This window comes from Gallus gallus, chromosome 2, assembly GCF_016699485.2.
Source record: "Gallus gallus isolate bGalGal1 chromosome 2, bGalGal1.mat.broiler.GRCg7b, whole genome shotgun sequence".
Classification (NCBI taxonomy): domain Eukaryota; kingdom Metazoa; phylum Chordata; class Aves; order Galliformes; family Phasianidae; genus Gallus; species Gallus gallus.
The window spans coordinates 86,797,015-86,817,896 of NC_052533.1; the positions used below are offsets into that span (position 1 = coordinate 86,797,015).

The window sequence follows — 20,882 nt, forward strand, 5'->3', positions numbered from 1 at the left end:
CAACAGTAATTTTCTCCCAAATACCAAAAATTTTCAGCATATTCTCTAGAGAAGGTCATATCACATATTCAAATGAAATGTAATTAAAATTTAGAAAATGAAAAAAACAAACATAAACCATAAAAATGAATTGATGGAGAACAAAGGAGAAAACAGGTACAGCATGAAGGACAGTACTCCTCAGATTAGAAGCAGCTAGTCAATCATAAAACACGAGCTTACCTGAATTATATCTGCTATCTCTCATATTTTTTTTTATTTATTTATTCTACTTCCTTCTACAGACTGCCTGCAGTGGCTAATTTTGATGAGCTAAATGAGTGGTTTGGCTTTCCAGTTGACTAAAGATTAATTTTCATCATCTCTCAACATCATGCATGCAGTCTTTCCTTTTAATACTGTTTTAGAGCTCCACTTTCAAGCCGAATTTGCTAATCATTTTGATTTGTCACTGATTCTGTGCTCACTGCTCATGGAACTCACCTTAATCTTCTCAAATCCTGAAAGGCAGCAACTACTGTACTTACTGCTAAACAGTTATTTTTAACTTTGTTGGCCTCAAAGTCCACCAGTTTTCATGTTTATCCTTCATTACAAAAAGATTTGTTCCCACTAACTGGGCTTTTTATGTTTGGGATGATAACTGGAGCTCAAATGTAGATCTGTTTCTGCTACAGTGTTAGCTGAGATACAACTGACTTAAGAAAAAGGACACAAAGGAAAATCAGCTGTATACATTTAACAGTTGTCATGCATTGTGCATTAGCACAACTTAAGCGTAACTTTAAGATGAAGAGGAGGGGTATCATTGACACAATTTAGAAACATGTACTGTTGTGATCAGCGCACAGGAAATAGACAGTCAGGCAGTCAGTAGTTTAAGAAACGAATTTTCCATATGCCTCCATTTAACTATTGTGATTTTCAGCATGCTCTGCTTCTATTAACTGATGGTTAAATGGAAGCCTTTATCTTTCACTAGTATTATCTCAGAAGATTACAAAATGCAGCTGCCCTGAAAAAAAAAAAAAAAAAAAAAAGAAAGAAAGAAAAGAAAGAAAGAAAGAAAGAAAACATTTATTTATTATTCATTTTTAAAATACAGTGAATAAATATACATGAAATAAAAGTTTATAGGCTTAGGACTTTCATTTTTCCCCCCCATTATTTTTTTCTTTCTTTCACATAACACCTCTAATTGTAATTAATAAAAGATTAAATACTGATTATAATTCCAAAGTTAAAGTATTATATCTTTCCTATTCGTGTCTGAACTATTTTTTTTTTTTTTTTTTTTTTTTTGAGCAGTAAAAGTGCCAAGAAGGGTTCCTTACTTTAATCTACGGTCTTGTCTCCTATGGGACCCTGTGGAGTTTCACTGCATCTGCATGTCTCATTTTTCCCATCTGTAAAGTGGAGATGACAACACTGATCTCTTTAATTATTTTATATGCAATATCCACTAATTCATTAAGGTGTGTACAGGCTGCTGAAACTTACATATGGGTGTGAAAGTAAGGAGATGCTACTGGGCTATTTCCTTGAAGCTTTACTCTGCAGGGACTTATGCGAGTCCATGAGAGCTGCTGTATTCAGGACTTTGCAGATGGTTGCATGAAAGCAAATCACCAGCATGACAGTAGTACGTGCTAGGGTTTCCTCTTAAGCAATTTCCCCAGACAATGTGGAGGAAGAGACAAGAAGAAAAGTGGTAATGAACGGAGTCTGGAGCTGTTCCCATCTCTGTAAGCTCATGTGTCTACACAAGAGGCAGCAGAATACAGAGGCAGCCTGGGTGGAGAGATGCTCCCTGCTTTCCTACTGCACTGAACACGGGAGAAAAGGTAATAATTGTCATAGCAGTCTGCTACACCTGTGATAGAGAGCCTCCTGACAACCTCTTACTCTTAGTAGTAATTTCTCATACTCTTTTACTCCTAGGCTATTTCCAGTAAAGATATTTAGTATCTAGTGGCCCTTCTCTCTTTTTATAACTTACATAAAATGGATTTCTAAGCAGTCTTGTTACTATCTTAAGCAATGATAGTCAGATGCCAGTCTTCAAATGAAGGCTAGAGATAATAATAAATAAATCTGCTTCTCAGTCCGTGACTAGTATAGTGCTGGAACCAAATGAATGTCATGTGTATTTGATTTTGTCAAACATGGAATGTTTTGGTATTCTCTCCCCAAACAGTGTTCTGTCTTTCTTTCCTATTTGCTGGCTCCAGACAGTATATTAATTCCTTTTGTAATGGCTATAGATTTCTGTGGGATTGTCTCTTTTTCCAGTACTGTTTTGCTTCATTTTAATAAGTGGTTAATAAAGTCTTTTTAAAATAACTGTTTAGAATAATAAGTTTAGAACATCCTTCACTGAAATATGGAAAGATGGGAAGAAAGAATGCAGATTATAATTACTGTATCCCATAACACCTGTTTCAGTCTTCAGTAGCCATAATACAACACTATGTGAGAAGTAAAAAAACCTCTACGTGTGTACTTTGTGGGTGATGAAAAAGTACAAGGAATTTCCTGTAGTACAATGACTGTGGCTTACGAAGAAATTAATTTCTAGAATCCAAAATTCAGAGAAGATTTGGGATGAAAATTTATGATTGTTTAATATCACTTGAACGTATCATAATAGCTTAATCCTTATAATTATTTTGCAATAACAATTTATATTACTAGAAACATACAAAGAAAAACTACAAACTAAACAATGTGATGTGCTGTTTTATTAAAATTAATGCAACTTCTGAAAACAGATTGCTTCTAGATTCATAACTCATACCTTATACTGTGGTGTTGTGGTTCTTTTTTTTTTTTTTTTTTGTACATTACTGTTATTCTCTTTCCCAAAGATGCTTCTCTTTTTATTCCTCAAGAATATATGTTAGAATTATAAAAAGAGACCAGGCAATCTCAGAATGACTCCCATAATTCATTGATTTATGCAAGAATTTTGTTACTCTGTATCTGGTTCCTTTTTGCAATTTGTACACAGTCTGTGTGTACACTGACATCTGCAGCATCCTTTCTGTCTGTCTCTCTCCAGTCCTTCATATGAGTGAGTCTCTGGTTGTGATATTGTTACAGAGAAAAAATGATCTCTCTTTATTAAAAAAATAAAATAAAATAAGAGTAATTTGAATCCTTCCACATTAGATTAAGATAGACAATATTCTAAGCTTTGATAGAGATGTTGGTATGCAGATAAAATAATGCATTCAATAATCTTTATTATTATTATTATTGTTTTTTATCTATCTGATCTCCTTACTTCCTTTTGATATAAAGGTATCTGACTAAGATCTATAGTTGTTAACATTTCAGGAATTCTGATTACTTTTGGTTTTGAGTGTATTGCATGCTAAGCGTTCAATAAATATATTAAGAAAAATTTAAATATTGAATAGTTATATATTTCTGTTGTGGAATATCATTTATGTTATTTGCTAGTAATACAGCATTTAAATAACCGTAAGATTACTGATCTAGTCATTTTACTGCAATGTCACTTAAGAACAATAAGCAATAAAAGCAGGTATTTATGTTGGTTATTTATTTTCTTAACCCCAAATTGTGCGCCTAGATATTTTAGTTTATAAGATGTACAATCTCTCTCAGTAACTGTGGCAACTGCAATTATGATATTGGTTCTAATGCTGAAGGTACGTTGCAAGTTAAAGTGACAATGGATTCATTTCTGAACTTGTTTTAGGTTATATGCGATGCATTTGAATCATAAATGCAGTCTAGTGATACGGGGTTTTCTGGACACAGCATTCTTTCAGATTTGACAGCTGAGATTTGTTTTCTGTAGATTTTTTGGTCAGTAGTCAATTATTAAAGCAGATGGTTATAAATTAAAGACAATGGCAGGTATATTCTAAATAAAAAAAATATATATTTAAGTTGATAATCTACATCAGATTTCTTAATTAGTTCACATTTGAGTTCAGTAATGAATCCTTGATAAAATTAATGCCTCTTCCATCTTTGTGATTTTAGTTGTAGAAACAGAACAATTCTTCAGATTTCCTTTATGTCTAAAATGAGATTTGAGTTCATGTAGTCAGGTCTCTTGCTGCACTGAAAGTGCACAGTAATTCTCCCTCACCTCTCAGAGGTGTGCAGGGTGTGTCTCTAATAAAGGCCATCATGTCTCAAGAGCGGAAAGGCAGCTGCAGTCCAAACCATTTTACCTCATGTCCATTCCTGGCTTGAACTCAAATGGGAACTGCTGGTGTCTTGTTTTGCAGAGGGGGCAAAAATGAGGTGGAGTTGAGAAATATCCCAAAACACAAATCTGCTACTTAAACTTTCCTTTATGCAAGAGCAGCGGGAAGGACATGGAAGCTGTCCTAATTTCTCCAGCTACTGTAGGGTTTACAGAACCAATCTTCCATTTTCTTAATAGTTAAAATATGCAGAAAACATCAGCCCACCTTCAGTCCTAAATTTAACAAATACTCCTTGTTTTTGATGTGACAGAACTTTATCTGCAGGTGCAATTATTCTTTCTGAGCTCATCTTCTCTGAGAAGTTTGACCTGAATTTTGGAAGCCACTATAACTTTTCTTATAATCTTGTACACTCAAGAAAATTCTTTATTGATTTGCTTTAATTTTACAGCATGAAAGAATGTTTTATATATTAAGTTTTTTTGCGTGAATGATTTTGAATAGTGGGAAATTTTTGGTTTTGGCAGCATTGTCTCCTCAGTAGGATAGGACTGGTACTCAGGAAAAAAATTTCCACTCACACTCTCAGCTCCTGACTTGATTCCTTTGTGATTCCAAAGGATTTGTGAGTAGCACTCACTCTGAGATTTCTGGTTCTGGTTAGCCTTGATGTGAATAGCTTAAAATACGGAAATATTCAAATATATACAGTGGAAGTGTGGATATATTTCAGTGGCCAAGGTATGCATTCTTTCTGAGATCTGCAAGTCTCACATTTTGAAAACTGTCATTAAACACTGGAATATTCTGTGACAGCTTACAAAGCTTTCATATTACATATTTATAGTGTGCAGTTAAACTTCTTTGCTCTCAGAAAGGCTGGGAGTTATGAAAAATACTCATAAACTGAATGATTCCCTGCCAGGGTGGAGGGTCAAGCAGAACCATCAATATACAAGAAAAAGATGGAATGCCAGCAACAGTAGCAAATACATTTGTCCTCTCTTCTTTTCTAAATTCATCATAGAGACATTTATAACAGACCAGCATGATACTAACTGAACTTTGTTGCCATATGGAGCTGTGATTGTGCTGCTAATTTGATAAAGTGACCAAATATTTTGCAAGCTACTAAATCCAAGATCCAAACTTTGCAAAAAATATATTATATGGGTATTTCAAATGTTGTTCTTTCATGCTGAATGAACTGAAGAAAAATGAAGTGAGTTGGAACTCATGCAAAGACTGATAGTTGTTCATGCTCAGAGAAAGTATGGTGAGAGACTAGTAACAGAGCCACATATTAAAAAAAAGAAAAGAAAACAAAACCAGGACAAACATATGTAAAAATTGTACTGGATAGTGTGTCATGACTGATGTACTTTCTGCTTGCAACTTTCTAAGTTCTCTTCATTCTCTCTTACTCAGACTTGAAGCTGAAATTTGTGTACAAATTTCTGGATGTACTTACTAGCTTAAAAGTCAGTGTTTAAGGTCTGAATATCATTGATGCAGTCTGAAAGCTTCCTGATTCTCCAAAGTGATTAGTATGTAGTCGCCATCATTGAAATAAACTCAGCAGCTTTTAAAATACTTCCATGTATTTAGGAGTTTCTGTTGTTGGACAGAGAAATTATAATGCAAACTGTGCTGTGTTGTTTGCTACTATTACTTCTGACACTATAGTGTTTACCTTGATTTCCTCGAAGCCAGTACTTGTAACTCTCTTTCTAGTTTTCACTACTTTAGCTTCTTCAATGCAGTATCTAAGATAACTCTCTTCAGCTTCTATTACTGCACCAATTGTCTTGTTCTTCTGTACACTTGAATCTAAGCTGTTACTCTGTTACAAGAGTCAAATTTTACTACTAAATAACATTGCCTACTTTTTCCCATGACTTATTTTACAAACACATTGGAAAGTTATCCTTCAGATGCTGTTTTTCTGCTGTCTCTGATTCATATGCCCATTGTTTTCCTCCCAATTCCCTGGACTTCTGACATGCCTTTTCCTTTCAAATGTTTATGTCAAAGTTTTCTTATGCTGATGCTGACAGTGATGGTATCTACATACCTTATGTATTGGAATTCATATATGATGTTATGAAGTCCACAGGGAAAAGGATTTTATTTTTCAGAGGACTTTGAAATGCTCCAGACATTTAAAATGCTAGCTAAAATATACAACAAAAGGAAGATTACATTAATTTTTTTTTTTTTTTGGTAAAATTTGCAAGATAAATTCTTGTTTATGAAATACGTGGAAAACCTCCATCCATAAATTCATAAAAGCAGGGCGGACTATTAAAAATTATATCTGCTGTGGACTGTGCAAAAAGTCAATATTTCTTACTATGTGTGGGACCAGGTAGTGGGCTGTGATTTGAGATACTACTTCTCAGTAGTGTATCTAATGTGTGATCTTTTGTAAATCATATATTTTTTTTGTCTTCCTTATTCATTTCATAGTAAATTTGAGGGAATCTATGTGTACACATATATACATATGTATGTTTTAGTACAGTGTAGCCCTGATATGATGTAAAATTTTGTAATTGTTAGTAGTAGTACTATCTTCAGTGCTTCCAGGAAATTGAAATAGAACATTTCAGTTCAACTATGTTATTTTAATTTACTTCTGTCCCATATCTTCTAATAACTCATGTTCATTTAAGAATGGTATTCTGCTCTGCAAGTAATACTGTGAGAGTACATCTTTGATACCTCCCTGCTGAGTCATACTTATATTTCCATAGAACAAATAGATTGACAAGAATAGATGTGTAAAACACTCTTTTTTTTCTGCTTTGACTGTATAACTAACTATAAAAACTATCATTATTGCTGTCATTGTCACTATCACTAACTATATTTTGAATAAAAGACTGCAGCTTTTTGTTAGGAATGTTTTGAAGTTTAACACATCTGCAACACAGGCTAGTAAAGAACAGATTTTGTGCTAGCTATTTCAAACACAGGAGATATAGACCAATGGGGTTCTCTGCTCTGAAAGAGAAGCTATGCACAGTAGGGCTACTTAGAAGACAATGACCCAAATTCTGAAGTACAGAAAAGAAAAGAAGAGAAAGCAGAAAAATGTAGGCAAACTATTGTTTTGTTTATTTGTTTTTTGTTTTTAACAAGGTAGATGCATGCTTAATTCAAACTTGTCCAATTTTTCTATGTATTAACTTAGATTAACTTAAATTACCTGGGATTTATGTGACTGGCTGTCTCATATTCCAGAACAGCTAAAAAGAGTGAATAAATAAATAGTCTGGTGCTTTAACATTAGACTACAGAAAGGTATAGAAATGAGGGAGTAGAGAGGAGCCCATCACTGAAATGAACAAATTGATTAGGTAGGTAGCTCCAAAAGTAATATCTTCTATTTGTTTCTACAGAAACTAAAACAAATACAAAGAGTGCAATAGCACTATTTGATAGAGAAAATTCTCAGCTACAAAACACTATTTTTCAGCATTGTTACTACCAGAAGCAGTGCATTTTCACCAGCAATACTGTGCTTCTCACAGCAGAGGTGACCTACTGTCACCATCGCCACTGATGAAACACGCCACCCACTGCCTCATTGTGCTCACATCCACTGCTTGGTTTCCATCAGTTTTCAGGAAACATCAATAAATGCCAATGGGAGATGTGTGGAGATGGATGGAGGAATTCAGTGAAATATCTTTGCTTCATACACACCTCCATGTCAGACGTCATTGTGTCAGACTGCCCCTCTGCTGGTATCTGTCACTTGGCAACAAAATGTAATAGGATATTGGTGGGAAGGTTCAACCTCTACTGCCATACCATCAACATCCACTTCGGACATCGTGGGCCAACATGATAAAATAAGAGGCATTATTTTCAGAGCAGCCCTTGTAAAACACAATGTGTGTACAGCATGTTAGAAACCCATAATTAGACAAGAATCCAGTCCACCGAGGTTCAAGTATGGTTACTCTAATGAATATCAGGCCAGAGGACTGCGTGAGAGCTGCAAAGCTTTAGTCATCACATTTGACAGAGAAACTGTTGGAATACAACCCACATAATACCCCACCATGGTATTTCAGTAACTCTTCAAGTTAGCACTCTTTAAGTGAGCAATGCTCATGTTTCAAATATTTAGCTGCATTAATTTATGTTGCACAGTAATTCTAGTTCAAATGAAATTGAAAACAATGGAATCATGCTTTTAAGTGGAAATCATTTAAAGAAAATGACATAGAACTTAAAAATCTGTGATGATGAAATGCCTTTCAGAGCATTCATCATTATGAAGCCATGGTAAGCAGCCATTACCTTTGCCATATTATTTCACAATCCTCTAATAACATTACTTAAAAAGACATCTAAAATGGATTTTGAAAGTCTTGGTCATACAGACAGAATTAAGAAAACAAAAGCAACATCAAAAGTAAATGAAGTTATATGCATCTTGGGGGATTGGGTGGTTTTCTATAACATGGTCCCTAAGGATGTTTGCAAATTGCTTTCTTTGGACTTTTTAACACTTCCGATTGTGCTGATAATTTATAGAAAGCCCACAGAGTGTGGAAAGGGAGCTATTTGGTATATTATTTGTTAGCTTTTCACAATGATTATTTTAAGGCTCGCTTGTACTGTGAGCATTGAAGAAATCATGTTGCTGAAGTTAGCTTTGATATTTTTCTACATTCTTGTTAATGAATTGTTCTCTGCTACGGTGGCTGTGAACAGTTAAATCACTGAAATCCATAAGTCTTTTGAGTCTGTTATCCTGTAAGAAAGTAAGATTTCCTCTAATTAACCACAGGATGGTTCCCAAGTGCTTACTCTGCACTTGCTCTGCATGCAGATCTGCCTTTGACATCATTGGGATTCCAGAGAGTGCAGAGGAGATCCTCAGACTGGATAAGAAAATGCAGTCTGAGAATATTTCCTTCAAAAAAGGAAGACTGTTTCCAGGGGAAAAAAATAAAAGCCAATTGAACTGCTGCATTAATTGAGAAAAAGGTTGTAAGAGGAAGAAGAAATGATGCTTACATCTTTTTTTTCTGCTTTCCTTCTCAGTTAGACAATATAATGTGTTAATGTCATGTGGATTCTGACTTGAGATTGTGTTGTCTGCTTGAACAGCCTTTTTTCCAGTACTTACAGTTAATTGTGGTAGCTATGCTGCTGTAGTACACACATTTTTAGCTGTGTATTTAGATAGTACACATTAGAAAGATCTGTGTTAATTTTGACACTGAAGAAATGATTATAGCCCTTCCTATGAAAATATCATCATAGAATCATAGAATCACAAAATTGCCTGGGTTGAAAAGGACCTCAAAGACCATCTAGTTCCAACCCCTCTGCTATGTGCAGGGTCTCTAGACCAGGCTGCCCAGAGCCACATCCAGCCGTGCCTTGAATGCCTACAGGGGCATCTACAATCTCTTTGGGCCTCCTATTAACTAAGGGCTTGGAAACTGTGAAATCATGGAAATTTTAGACAAATTGTTTTTGTATATTGACATGTATTTGTATGTTCATGTTCTGTAAAATACTACAGTGGATAATATTATTTGATGAAAACTTGCTGAATTGTAATCAAATAATTTGCATCAGATACCTGAAGTTTAATAGTAAAGCTTATCTAGTTTATGTGTAAAGATGCACTGTGTAGCTAATATAAATAATCTGATTTTTAAATTAAATGTTCAAAATAAAATGCACCAAAGTAGTAGCTATCTAATAAATTATCAGTAGAGTTTTGAGGAATAAATCGGTAATTCAAATAATTCAGTAAATGAAGAATAATATCTTCTGTTTTAAGAAAGTTTATGAACAGAAAAAAAAAAGAGATGGAATAAATCAAATATGAGTTTTGAATTACAAACTCACCTTTATTAAACATTTATTACAATATGAATTAGAGAAATGAACTGTGTTTCTTTAACTATCTGGGGATGGTCATCTTGTTATGATATATTGGTATTAAATGGTAGGCTTGCTACTCTTAAATTATTCTATAAATTTAAGATCATAAAATATATTTGTCTTACAGTAGAAAAGAAAAAATCTTCTTTTTATGTGAAATAAAAAGAAAAAAATAAAAAGCTTGCAATTGGCAGAATGTTAGTAAATTAACATCTCTTACAAAATTGGATGCAACATATGGACTTATTACTCTGAACTTCCATCAAGCTTCTGAAGTTATCATTGAGAACTGAACTGAGATTCTGCAATACATTTTCTGCTACAGAAGCAGTCCCATCAATTACTTACATAACTGAAAATGCAAAACTGTACGTAATTATTTTAGGTATTTTTTTGCTATTACTTTTCAGTAATTTTCCCACCAGCATTTTATCTAGTTTCCATGAACACAGATTTCTAAAATCAGATTCAAATATCCTGTAAAAAATCTTAAAGAAAATAATCTGTTCAAATTCATTTTTTCAGTGCAGCCAGCCTCTCCAAATGAAGTCTATAATTTCAACATATCTTTAGACAAGTTCTGTTAAAAGATTGCCAAATTAAGATAATTGTCTTTTAAATTCATGTTGATGAATTTTTTATATGTTCAGATTTTTAAAGTGTTTTTGCTTCATCATTACCATAGTTAATAGCTGATGCACCTTAGTATCTTGTAATGTTTACATTTTGCCACTGTAACTCAGCTCAGCAGATCTTAGAATTTACTTGCTTGTATTCATCTGCTACATTTGGTCCTCTTAGGATCACGAACATATCCTTGAATCTAGGAGCATGCAGTGCATCCTACCAAACACACATTTAAACCACTTCAAAAAGATGTATCTCTCAACCAGTTTTAAACTAGGTGGATATGTGGTGCTTGGTTTACATTAAGCAAATTGTGAATGCACATTTTGAGTCACAATGTTACATTATAATATATCCTTAACAAATAATTTGCAATGAACTTGACCAGAACAGTCAGAAGATTGTTGCAAATACTTCTACATCTTTACTGAGAAGCAGAATGCATGATTGAGCATTTTATAAGTGACTGAGGAGACTGGAAAAGAAGAAGGAAAAAAAAAAAGTGGAGAAAGAATAGGAATATTCACATTAAAAAATCCTGAGGCAGAATTATGCATTGGCATTTTTAAAGGTAACATGTTGCTGTTTTAAGACTCATTAGAACAAAATCTTCTTGATGTTATATTTATTTTACAGAAGTGCCAGAAGTACTTTATTCTTAGACACCCTATGACTATTTAATCACAATTTCCATGAGAAAAGACTATTGTATATCACGATTCTAGCAATTAGGAAGTTTAAATGTATCATTATATTAAACAGACGCTTTGCACACTTTCCAACCTGTAGTCATCTTGAGAGAAATGTCATAATTAATTGCTCTGTTGACTGTTTTGAGCCAAAGAAAAGGAAAATCTGAGTCTTGATGAAACCGTAAATAGTCAAACTTTTCTCAGGAAGAAGAGAATACTAAGGCATTTCTTGTGTAAACTGCTAAATATATCTCAATAGGCTAGTCTAACGAAGACCTTGAATAGCTAAGCATCTTGACAAAATGATAAATAGTCCCTTTTATCAAGGGGAAAATGTTGTAAATAAGTTTTTCTAATGCTTTTATTTTATGAGATTAGATTAATTTTTCATTGCTTTATTCTATCACATTACCTTTAACTAGGACACTGAGTACTCCTTGTAGTTTGTATAGTGTGCATTTCACCTAAAAACAAATGCCTTCCCATAGTAAAATTTGATCATTTTCTCCATTTTTTCCTCCCAATCTTTACGTTACTTGGTAATCAAAGTAACTCAGCTAAATTCAATGGACTTTCTCAAAATTTATCCTTATGTAAGGGAGAATGTATTTTGGCTGTTGGTGTTCTCAGCCTGCCCCCTGATCCCCCTTCTGTCTCAAATACTGGCTGTGCATTTGCCTAGCAGTTATTAGTTCATTCAGTGTTACAAGGAAAAAAAGGGAAAGGAAAGATTGTCCTTCTACTTTACTGCTTTCACATGATACATTTGCTACTGCAGGAGACCAAGACAGTGAGCTGAAGAATTTCACTGTGCATCTGTGAACTAAGTAATTATCTTCAGGCTTGACTTGCTGTCTCATAATTTTGGTTGTGCCTGGTGTCATTTTCTCGTAAGAATATCTACATATAAACAGAGATGTGTGATGGAAGACCATGAGATTTGAATATGAATTATCTCTTTGTTGTGTACTGTATCTTATGCATAAATTCATGGCTTTACCATTTGCAAGTTATCAGAAGATAAAAACATTTCATGGCTGAAAATTGTTTCCATTATTCCATTCTTTAAATTATTTTTCTACATTGTGGCTTTTAATTCACTATGTTTTGTTTTTAATTTCTTTCTAGATAGGCTTTTTATTGAATACATTATGCTAGGATTTTATTAGAGGATGCCCCTTGCCTGGTACCAAATTCCTGTGTGTATGGGTAATGATGTCAAAACTGCTCTAAGCTAGGGATGGTTTTTCCAATGTACACACAATGTTTTAAGTCTGGGAGTCCCTGCCAATGCTTTTGGGAGCTTTTTTCAAGCTATGTTTTGAATGACTCCTTGTTTTAATTCCTAGGATCAAATCTGAAAATCAAAGCTGTTTCAACTAGGGCAGTTTACAGGATTCAGTGCCACAGACAAGACAGCAAGCATGTGCTCATCGTGCAGGATTCGTCTGTTTACTGCAAAACAGCCAAGCAGCCAAACTCATAGAACTGCCATGTACAATAAATATTAGGTCTGACCTCTTGGCTAAGATCAAGTGTGAAATCACTTTAATATCTGATACATTACCTCCCATGGGACTATGTCCTACCATTGCAAGGAAATGGACTCAGTATTCTGACAGGTCATTTCCTTGGCTAGCTACTACTAGGCACAATTGTACTAAGAGCAGCTATAAAGGGAAGGTTCTGGAAGATGGATGGCAAGGGCACTAAGTACTCTATACTTTGTTGGGATATCTTCTCATGGCTCAATAAAGGGCATTTGTTCTGCTATGGAAATAAAAGTGCTATCTGAGTCTCTCAAGTAGGGCAGTATGTTGACAGAATTTGCTGGTTCACTGCTAAAGAATTTCTCTCTTAAATTGTCATAGAATAGAATGACCTGGGTTGAAAAGGACCGCAATGATCGAGTTAAATTCTAGCGTGCAGATCAAGATCTTTGCAAAAACATGTGAAAATGGTAGATAGGGGCTACAAACTGGATTTTTTTTTTTTTTTTTTTTTGTGAATATCCTTTCTTGGACCCCTCTTGCAACATGACTTATCCATGATGCTCCATCAAGACTTAATACAGATGGGGGGAGACAATAGGAAGCTCTCACTGTCAGTTTTTATTCACAGTTGTTACCATTTGAGATAAATAATAGATGTAAATACACATTTTTGGATTTGAAACCTTAAGTCCAAAAAGTTGGGAACTAGTCACTTTTAGCCTTCTAGATGGTTGAAAGGAAAAGTTGTGCCAAGTATACTTACCCTAATAATACTCCTTTATGCCCATCTATTTTGCCTTTGTCCTGAATATTTTCTATCACTAGTTAGAGAGATTCATATGTAAGCCACAGCAGTTCTTAAATGCCTAACATAGAGCACTGCAGAAGCAGGCTCAACAGGGAGGCTCAGAAAGCTAACAAATAGGATAAGCTGAAGAAGGAAACAGGAGTTCAAGCATCTCTTTGTTCAGCAGTGTATCTCATTTAGGACTGCATACAAATTTTTGTCTACTGGGAAATGGGATATGAGCCATGCCAGTGTCCTTCCCCCATTACCACACCGCCTGACTATTCCTTTCCAAGTGCTATTTTGTTGCAGATCAGTTAGTGCTTTCTGAGGTTGAGTTAAGGTGAAGTTCAGGCCATAACTTACTTGAGGCCCTTAGACTCCATCTGCTATGTGTAGGCCTTTGGCATTAGCAGAACATACCTCATACACAAATACTCCCTCAAATCATTGCTCTGTGATCACAACAGACATCTTTCATGTCACTCTGTAACAGCAGCACTCTGACCAGATGAGACATGGACTTCATTACAACTAATGAGTTTTAAACCAGAAAAAAAAGAAGAGTGCCACATGAGACTAAGTGTTATGCAATGTCAGTGTGTCTGGCTTTGAGCATTGCAAACACAAGGTACACTGGATTACTTGCACTCTCTGGGGCAAATACTTGTATCAGTGAAAGGGAAGTTGGATTTTTTTCCCCCAGGAATAAATGACTTTGGTATTTTTAAGCATTTCTTCCTGCTGAAGAAAAAAAATTAAGCTAGGCGTCTCTACATTTCATAGGCTAATGGCAAGGGTGAGAAATAAGAGATGAAGGTAGAAAAAGGCTGTAAAATGGGATTCCTACTTTCTGGATGAATGTTTTCTCATGGAACACTTTGGAGAACTCCCATATGCTCAAATGAATAAAGCTTTTGGCTGCCTATATTGCTGTGCAGTGCTTTTATCTGCTGGTGTGCCTTCAACTCTGTTTAAAGAAAACATAAAACTTAGGACTTTGGTTTGTAGTGGAGCTTGGATAAGAGTCTGTCAGGTTCACGGTGGTTCTTTTGTCAGTAATTGGGAGCATAAGTTGAAGTATCAGTCAGTTTAGGAACAAAGCATAGACTCTCAATGAATCTGGGATGTCTATTTTCTGCAGCTACTCAGGACAGTTTGAAGTGTGTATGAAGAAAGAATGGCGAGGGAATTTGTATTTTTTTTTTTTTTTTTTTTTTGCATTTAACCTGGAATGGCAATTTTTGTAGAAGAAGAATTTACAGGAAGTAAGTATGGCAGGAAAATGATGGAATGACCTTTTCTTATCTCCCTACAACTTCCCAGCCTCAAACAGAAGTGAGTAGGGGATGATGGGAAACTCCTGGCTATTCCACCCCCAAACTCCTGTCAAGATTCAGTCTTGGGAACAGAGGACTCCATTCTGCAGCATCTGAGGAGGTGCATTCCTGTCCCCCTCAGCAGGACTTGTGCTGCTGTGCCTAGCCATCTGTTGGAGCTGTACCACTCTTCCCCAGGATACTCATCCCTGAAGGCTGCCCTGTGGAGGTATGAATCTGCACAGCCCAGCATGGGTCAGCAACCAAGAGGCTAACACGTGACTGTTCACATCTGTGACTTGGAGCCAAAAATGGGAAAAAACTTCTGTTGCCTACCTGTTTGAAACATGGTTTAGTTGTGCCAATCGTGTGAAATTGTGTTCGTAGACAGCCAATCACTAAATAACATCTAATGGCGTAGTTTTGTGAATTACCAAATGTAAACTCCAGCAGTCAGTCATCTTGATAGATGTCTGCATGTTATTTAGTATTTAAATAACAATAATATGAATTAACGCAGTCAGATCCCTTTTTATTCAAAAAAGCACAGCATACTTCATCTTTTACTGATATGCTTTTCCTTGGCATCTGTGTAGTAGTAGGAGACCATGATTCTGTGACTTTTTCCACTGGCAATTTTTCATGAACAAGACTTAGAATAGCTAATGTTTTTCTTTAATAATTTGTGGTCAGGCACACTGCCTGTCACATCTGCGATCCAACAATGCATGGAAGCAATTAAATGTGATCATCTCCATTTTCAGAATTAGCGTGCAACCATACCTGAGGCTCCAACAAATAGAGTGGTTCGGGACTTTTCATTGTTAATCAGTGAATGAACAGTTTGATAAGTATTGCATCTTGAGCAGAAAAATCCTCATACATACTGAGCATAGTGGCATGAACATCAGGAATGGAGAATGATGGCTCTCCAATTGCCTTTTCCTAGTTTCCTTTTCAGACTTGTCATTTTTCTTACCATTTCATTTGACAAACCTGTCTTTCAAGTGGAGTTAAGCTACATGCCTTGGCATAGGGGAGGCTTGTTCTCTATATGGTCTATGCTTCTTCCATTTCTGTCCTTTTAGCTAGAGCAAGCATGGTGTTTGCATACAACTGTAGTATAATAAATGTAGATAGAAGTGGTTTGCCATATTTCAGAGAAATCTGTATATCCAAGAGACTGGTCTTCCTCATCTTTTTTTTTTTTTTTTTTTTTTTGCAGAATTAGCTAGGAAATAGGAGAAGCTACCCATCACAGGAAAAAAAATCCTCAGAAAGTGGTGGGAAAACTGGAGGATAATAGCAGCTTCTATTACCAAGTACAATGGGTAAGTCTGATATTTGCTGAGTCTTTTGCAATTATTTGCTAAAACTGGTTTCACATTTAGAAAACACTGATATTTTTTTAGAAGAAAACTTTTTTTTTTTCCATAAAGCCAAAAGGAAAAAAAAAAAAAAGAAAAAGAAAACAAAATCTTTTTTTTTTTTTTAAAGTTAATGTTGGAAAAAAAGACACTAGTAAAATGCATTCCATGACACGGTAATTTCCATATCATATTCAGTCCTTGAGAAGGCACTGCCTTTTTCTAAAACACTTTGTGAAAACTTTCCTGGCAAAATAATGTCAATTAGGTGTCAAAAACATATTGCTACTTGGCCTCCCCAGAGGCCCATAGATTCTACAACTGATTTAAATATGATTTCTTCACTCAACTAAGATATATTTTCTACCAGGAACTGAGATTGACTTCTAATGTCGTCTGTAAGCAACAAAAGTATTACTGAAAACCTATTTTCTTTATTCTGTAATGATAATACTTCTGAAGCAATTTCTCTTGAAAGAAGAAATATTTTACAGAAATTTATTTATTCAAAAACATGCATCCTTACAGTGGCTACTGATTTGAATGCTTGAGTCAGACAAAGTTTTTACCAAATTATTTAAGTTTTCTCTCTCAGCATCCAATCCTATTAGATTTAGTATAGCTTTGAAAAAAAGCATAACCACCTGATTTCTTATAACAGAAACCAGAATTGCTTCAACAAGCAATCACATATGCAAATGAAAACATTGTAATATTTTCTGTAGAAAAGGAAACCCAGGAAAATATGTGTGTTTTATTCAAAAGTAATGTTCCATATTTTGTCCTTCATGTTCACACTAGAATTCAGTAAAAATATATCCACTACAAGATGTTAATGCTGCCTCTTCATTTTGCACTCAGCTTGTAAAATTTATTTCCTTGACCAAACTCCAGCTGCTGAACAACTAGTTTATTCACTTGAAAAAAGGCTTAGTTCACTTAATCCATGCTGTATGTCCTGGATGAACCTGTTTTTAACTAGCTGTAAAAATAAACAGAGAATAGGAGGAAATAATAATAATTACAAAAAAGCATAGTCTAGAGCCAGTGATAATGCAGTAATAATAATACAGCATGTGAACAAAAGGTTCTTACATCACAGCACACATTGTGGTCATTTATGTTATGAAACATAATTTGAAGAGAGAATAACTCATCAGTAGCATAACATTTTCCAGTGTCAGGAAAAGTATAAGACTCCAGCTTGTCCTGCTTGTCTCCACTAGAAGTGTTTGTGCTTATTGCAAAAATTCAGCTCTGTAAGACAATGGCCTCAGTTAATATTATTGCTTACGCTCAAGTTACAGCCAATTGAGAAAAGGACACAAAACCGGAAAAGTTTCCTCTTCTTTTTTGCTTTTTTTTCCCCAGAGAAAGCTGGATCAGGCCCTGGGTGAAAATGTAATGAAGGCTTCCTGTTTTAAGACAGATTATTATTCATGATCGACAATTTGGCTGCCAAAAATATCACCAAACAATAAAATATGGATGCTTCATTACGAGGAACATTTCTTTGGAAAATATAATAATAGTAATAATAATAAAACAGAATGTGCAATTACTTTATTAAGTCATTTTTATGTCTTTTCTGAGTTTATTACCAGAATGCAGGCAATGTCAGAATATGGATCCCATTCACATCACCCACTGTCTGATAACATCACAACTATTTTCAACTCTCTGAGCTGATTGGAAACATCAGATCTGCTTTGCTACAATTTAGTCATGCTTCATTTGAAAGTTAAAAGCAGCTCCTGGGAGGAGGGAAATTCTTTATTCAGAACTCCTTTTATAAACAATGTGGTTAGAGTTGGAATATTTAAATGATTGTTTCTAAGCCTTGCTTTAGGCCTTCCCTTCTTTTTATTTCAAGGGGAAGAAATGTAATGCAGCACTTTAAGATAGAAGTAGACTTTTTGTTACCCAAGCAGCATGATGACATCAGGCAGCATTAAAAAAGAATAAAAATAAAAGTAAAAAATATATTATTATCACGTGAAATGTTATTATAACAGAATATGTGGCTGCAAGATTATTGAAATTCTTCATGTTTCTTTCCAGAAATAGGATCCTTTGGCATAGCACTGGGAATTTTAATAGTAACTTGCCCAGAAAACCCATATTCTTCACAGTAAATCTGCATATTCATGGAATAAATGCACTTTCTTTTGAAGGCTATTCTGGTTGCAAGAAATATATGTTGCTATAGAAGTAATCCTAGTTTTGTGATAGAACAAAATATTGAAACATTACTTGGCTGAGCCAAAATGAAAAACAAAGCAGGCTATGTCAGGATCTTCTTTCCTGAGAAATTAAAAAAAGATTAAATGTGTATGCTTAGAGATAAGATGCTGACAAGCACTCAAGTTTGGCTTCCATAAGGTTAGTAGTGAATAAGTACCTGTGAATTCTGTGCCAGTGTGAGTTGAGAGTCTCAGTTTAGCTGGGACACAGATCTCTGGAGTCCTGGGCATGTCTTTGTGGTGCTACACTTGCTGGTAAAAAAATGTCTCATAATCCCCAAAGTTTCTTAAACACTTACTTGTTTTCAAAGATAAATTGGCAATATGTAGCTTTTTCTGACTCCTTACACCATTCTTTGCAGAAGTTCCTGTACAAATACTCTACGGCAATGGGAATGGGAAGAAGGAAAGAGAACAGTAAAAGGTGAGTAGTATTCTGACAAAATATAGAGCTTTTCTGCCCCTTTCTTTTTTTATGATTTTGTTGTTGTTGCATAATTTTTATCAGTAAACCAGTGGCTTTTAAATCCATTTTCAGCAAGTGGTCTTTTTGATTAGTAACTGAAAATTCCTGACATATTCCAGATGTAATTAATGCTGGCAGAGAAATTAACTTATCTCCATTCTTTCAGCATGTTGTACAGTGCTCATACAGTTGATGGGCTGCAGTCAGCAGTGAAGGAAGTGTATTTTATTCTTTCCTTCTTAGATACCTGTGGATGTCACTAATCTCCATGGTTTAAAGTACCAATTTCTTTTCCTGGTGTACAGGAGCATCAAGTGTTACAGTCATCATCATCATCAAGGAGTTACAGGAATCTCTGCTGTACAATGTTATGAGAAGTATGATCTTTGTGGGCTTTAAAAGAAAAAGGTTATTTTTTAGTTTTTGAATACATCTGACACACGGAGCCTCTGTGACAACTGCCTCATGTCAGGAGCAGTTGAGATGGTAAAGTTCACTGTTCATATAAAAGGACTCTTACCTTCTGCTATGTGCAATACTGACTGTATTCTACAGGGGAAGAAGAAGCTGGCAAGTGTGTTATAACAAAACCATAATATTTCCATTTCTGTCTTACTGGACCTACCTCCACCAGTAAGACGGGTTTAATGGGAACTGCTTAAAACACTCACCTAATACATCATGGGGAACTTGGCCCTGAACTGGTAAATGTAAAAAAAGTAAAAAATGTTCTAGACATATTTGAAGAGAAAGTATGTGGTATTGTAGTGAATGAAATTCATAACTGGTAGTAGAAGTGTCCAGTGGCAGTGGCTGAGGAAAGTTTTAAGTAACACAGACAGTAGAAACTCTGAATTTTATTTCACAGAACAGTGTACTAAAATTATTCAGTGCTCACTGAAGAACATTATGTTACTGCAATAGTTTTGCGGTCAGTGCACCTGTGAGCTTTATTTTCCTCAAGCTTTTGATGCTGTGTAGTTTCTAACAGCTATCTATTGTATTCTTCCAGCCCTGTTGACAATGGCACTGTAAAGTGCCATGAAGTATAAAGATTTCTAAAAGAGTGATGTAATTCTTAGAGGTAATAATACACTGTACAGCTTTTGTTTAACCTTGTAAAACTCTTTAAAAAGTCGCAAATTATTTGGTAAGTGATGAAAAGTAAGATGTATGTTCACCTTAATCCTCTAAACTCCAACTCCTAGTCTCGTACTTCAGCTCCAGACATATTATATTATGCATCAGGGTAGATAATGACTCATTTAGAGTAGTTACAGCAAGGAACACACTTTTGTGAATGTCAGTATGGAGTTCTTAGTTTTTTCCATGAGATCTTCACCTCCTGCTGAAAGGAGGAGTGAAAATCACTAACTTCTGATTAGCGTTTGCAAAAACAATTGAAAAAAATTGGCAGATATTAAATGGATTCTCCATCACCTCCAGGAGAATTAGGGCTTAAATTCCTGATTAATACTATTGAAATGATTATTAAGAAAGTTTTGCTTTTTTTTTAACTTTATTTTAAATGTCTATCTTATTTTTTTTTCTTTATTATGTGTTTTTAATAAAAAATTTAAATATTGCTTGTTATTCTGGGTTACAGCAGTGAGGACTTTTGCTCTTGAAAACCATCCCCTTTTCCAAATCTTGTTTAAGATACAGTAAAAAAGCACAGTCATATCCTCCACATTTCCTTACACCAAAGTGATTTTAGAAAGAGTCACTTCACAGACAAGAATTCAATATTCATTTAGGGTACAGAGAAAGGAAGCAGGG

General features: G+C 34.9%; 1 long non-coding RNA gene across 2 annotated transcripts in view; it reads left to right on the forward strand.

Annotated features, from left to right (window-relative positions):
- The first annotated feature begins 1,324 nt into the window (after positions 1-1,324).
- LOC107052668 overlaps positions 1,325-20,882 on the forward strand; it is a 59,641-nt gene continuing 40,083 nt past the window's right edge. Inside the window, exons 1-4 of one of the 2 annotated variants that reach the window (XR_006938518.1) lie at positions 1,325-1,844; positions 15,035-15,256; positions 16,253-16,358; positions 19,000-19,061. This is a non-coding gene — a long non-coding RNA (uncharacterized LOC107052668). Of the gene's footprint in view, positions 1,845-14,522; positions 15,257-16,252; positions 16,359-18,999; positions 19,062-20,882 lie in introns of those variants that run through there. The other variant, XR_001465293.3, reaches the window with a different exon arrangement.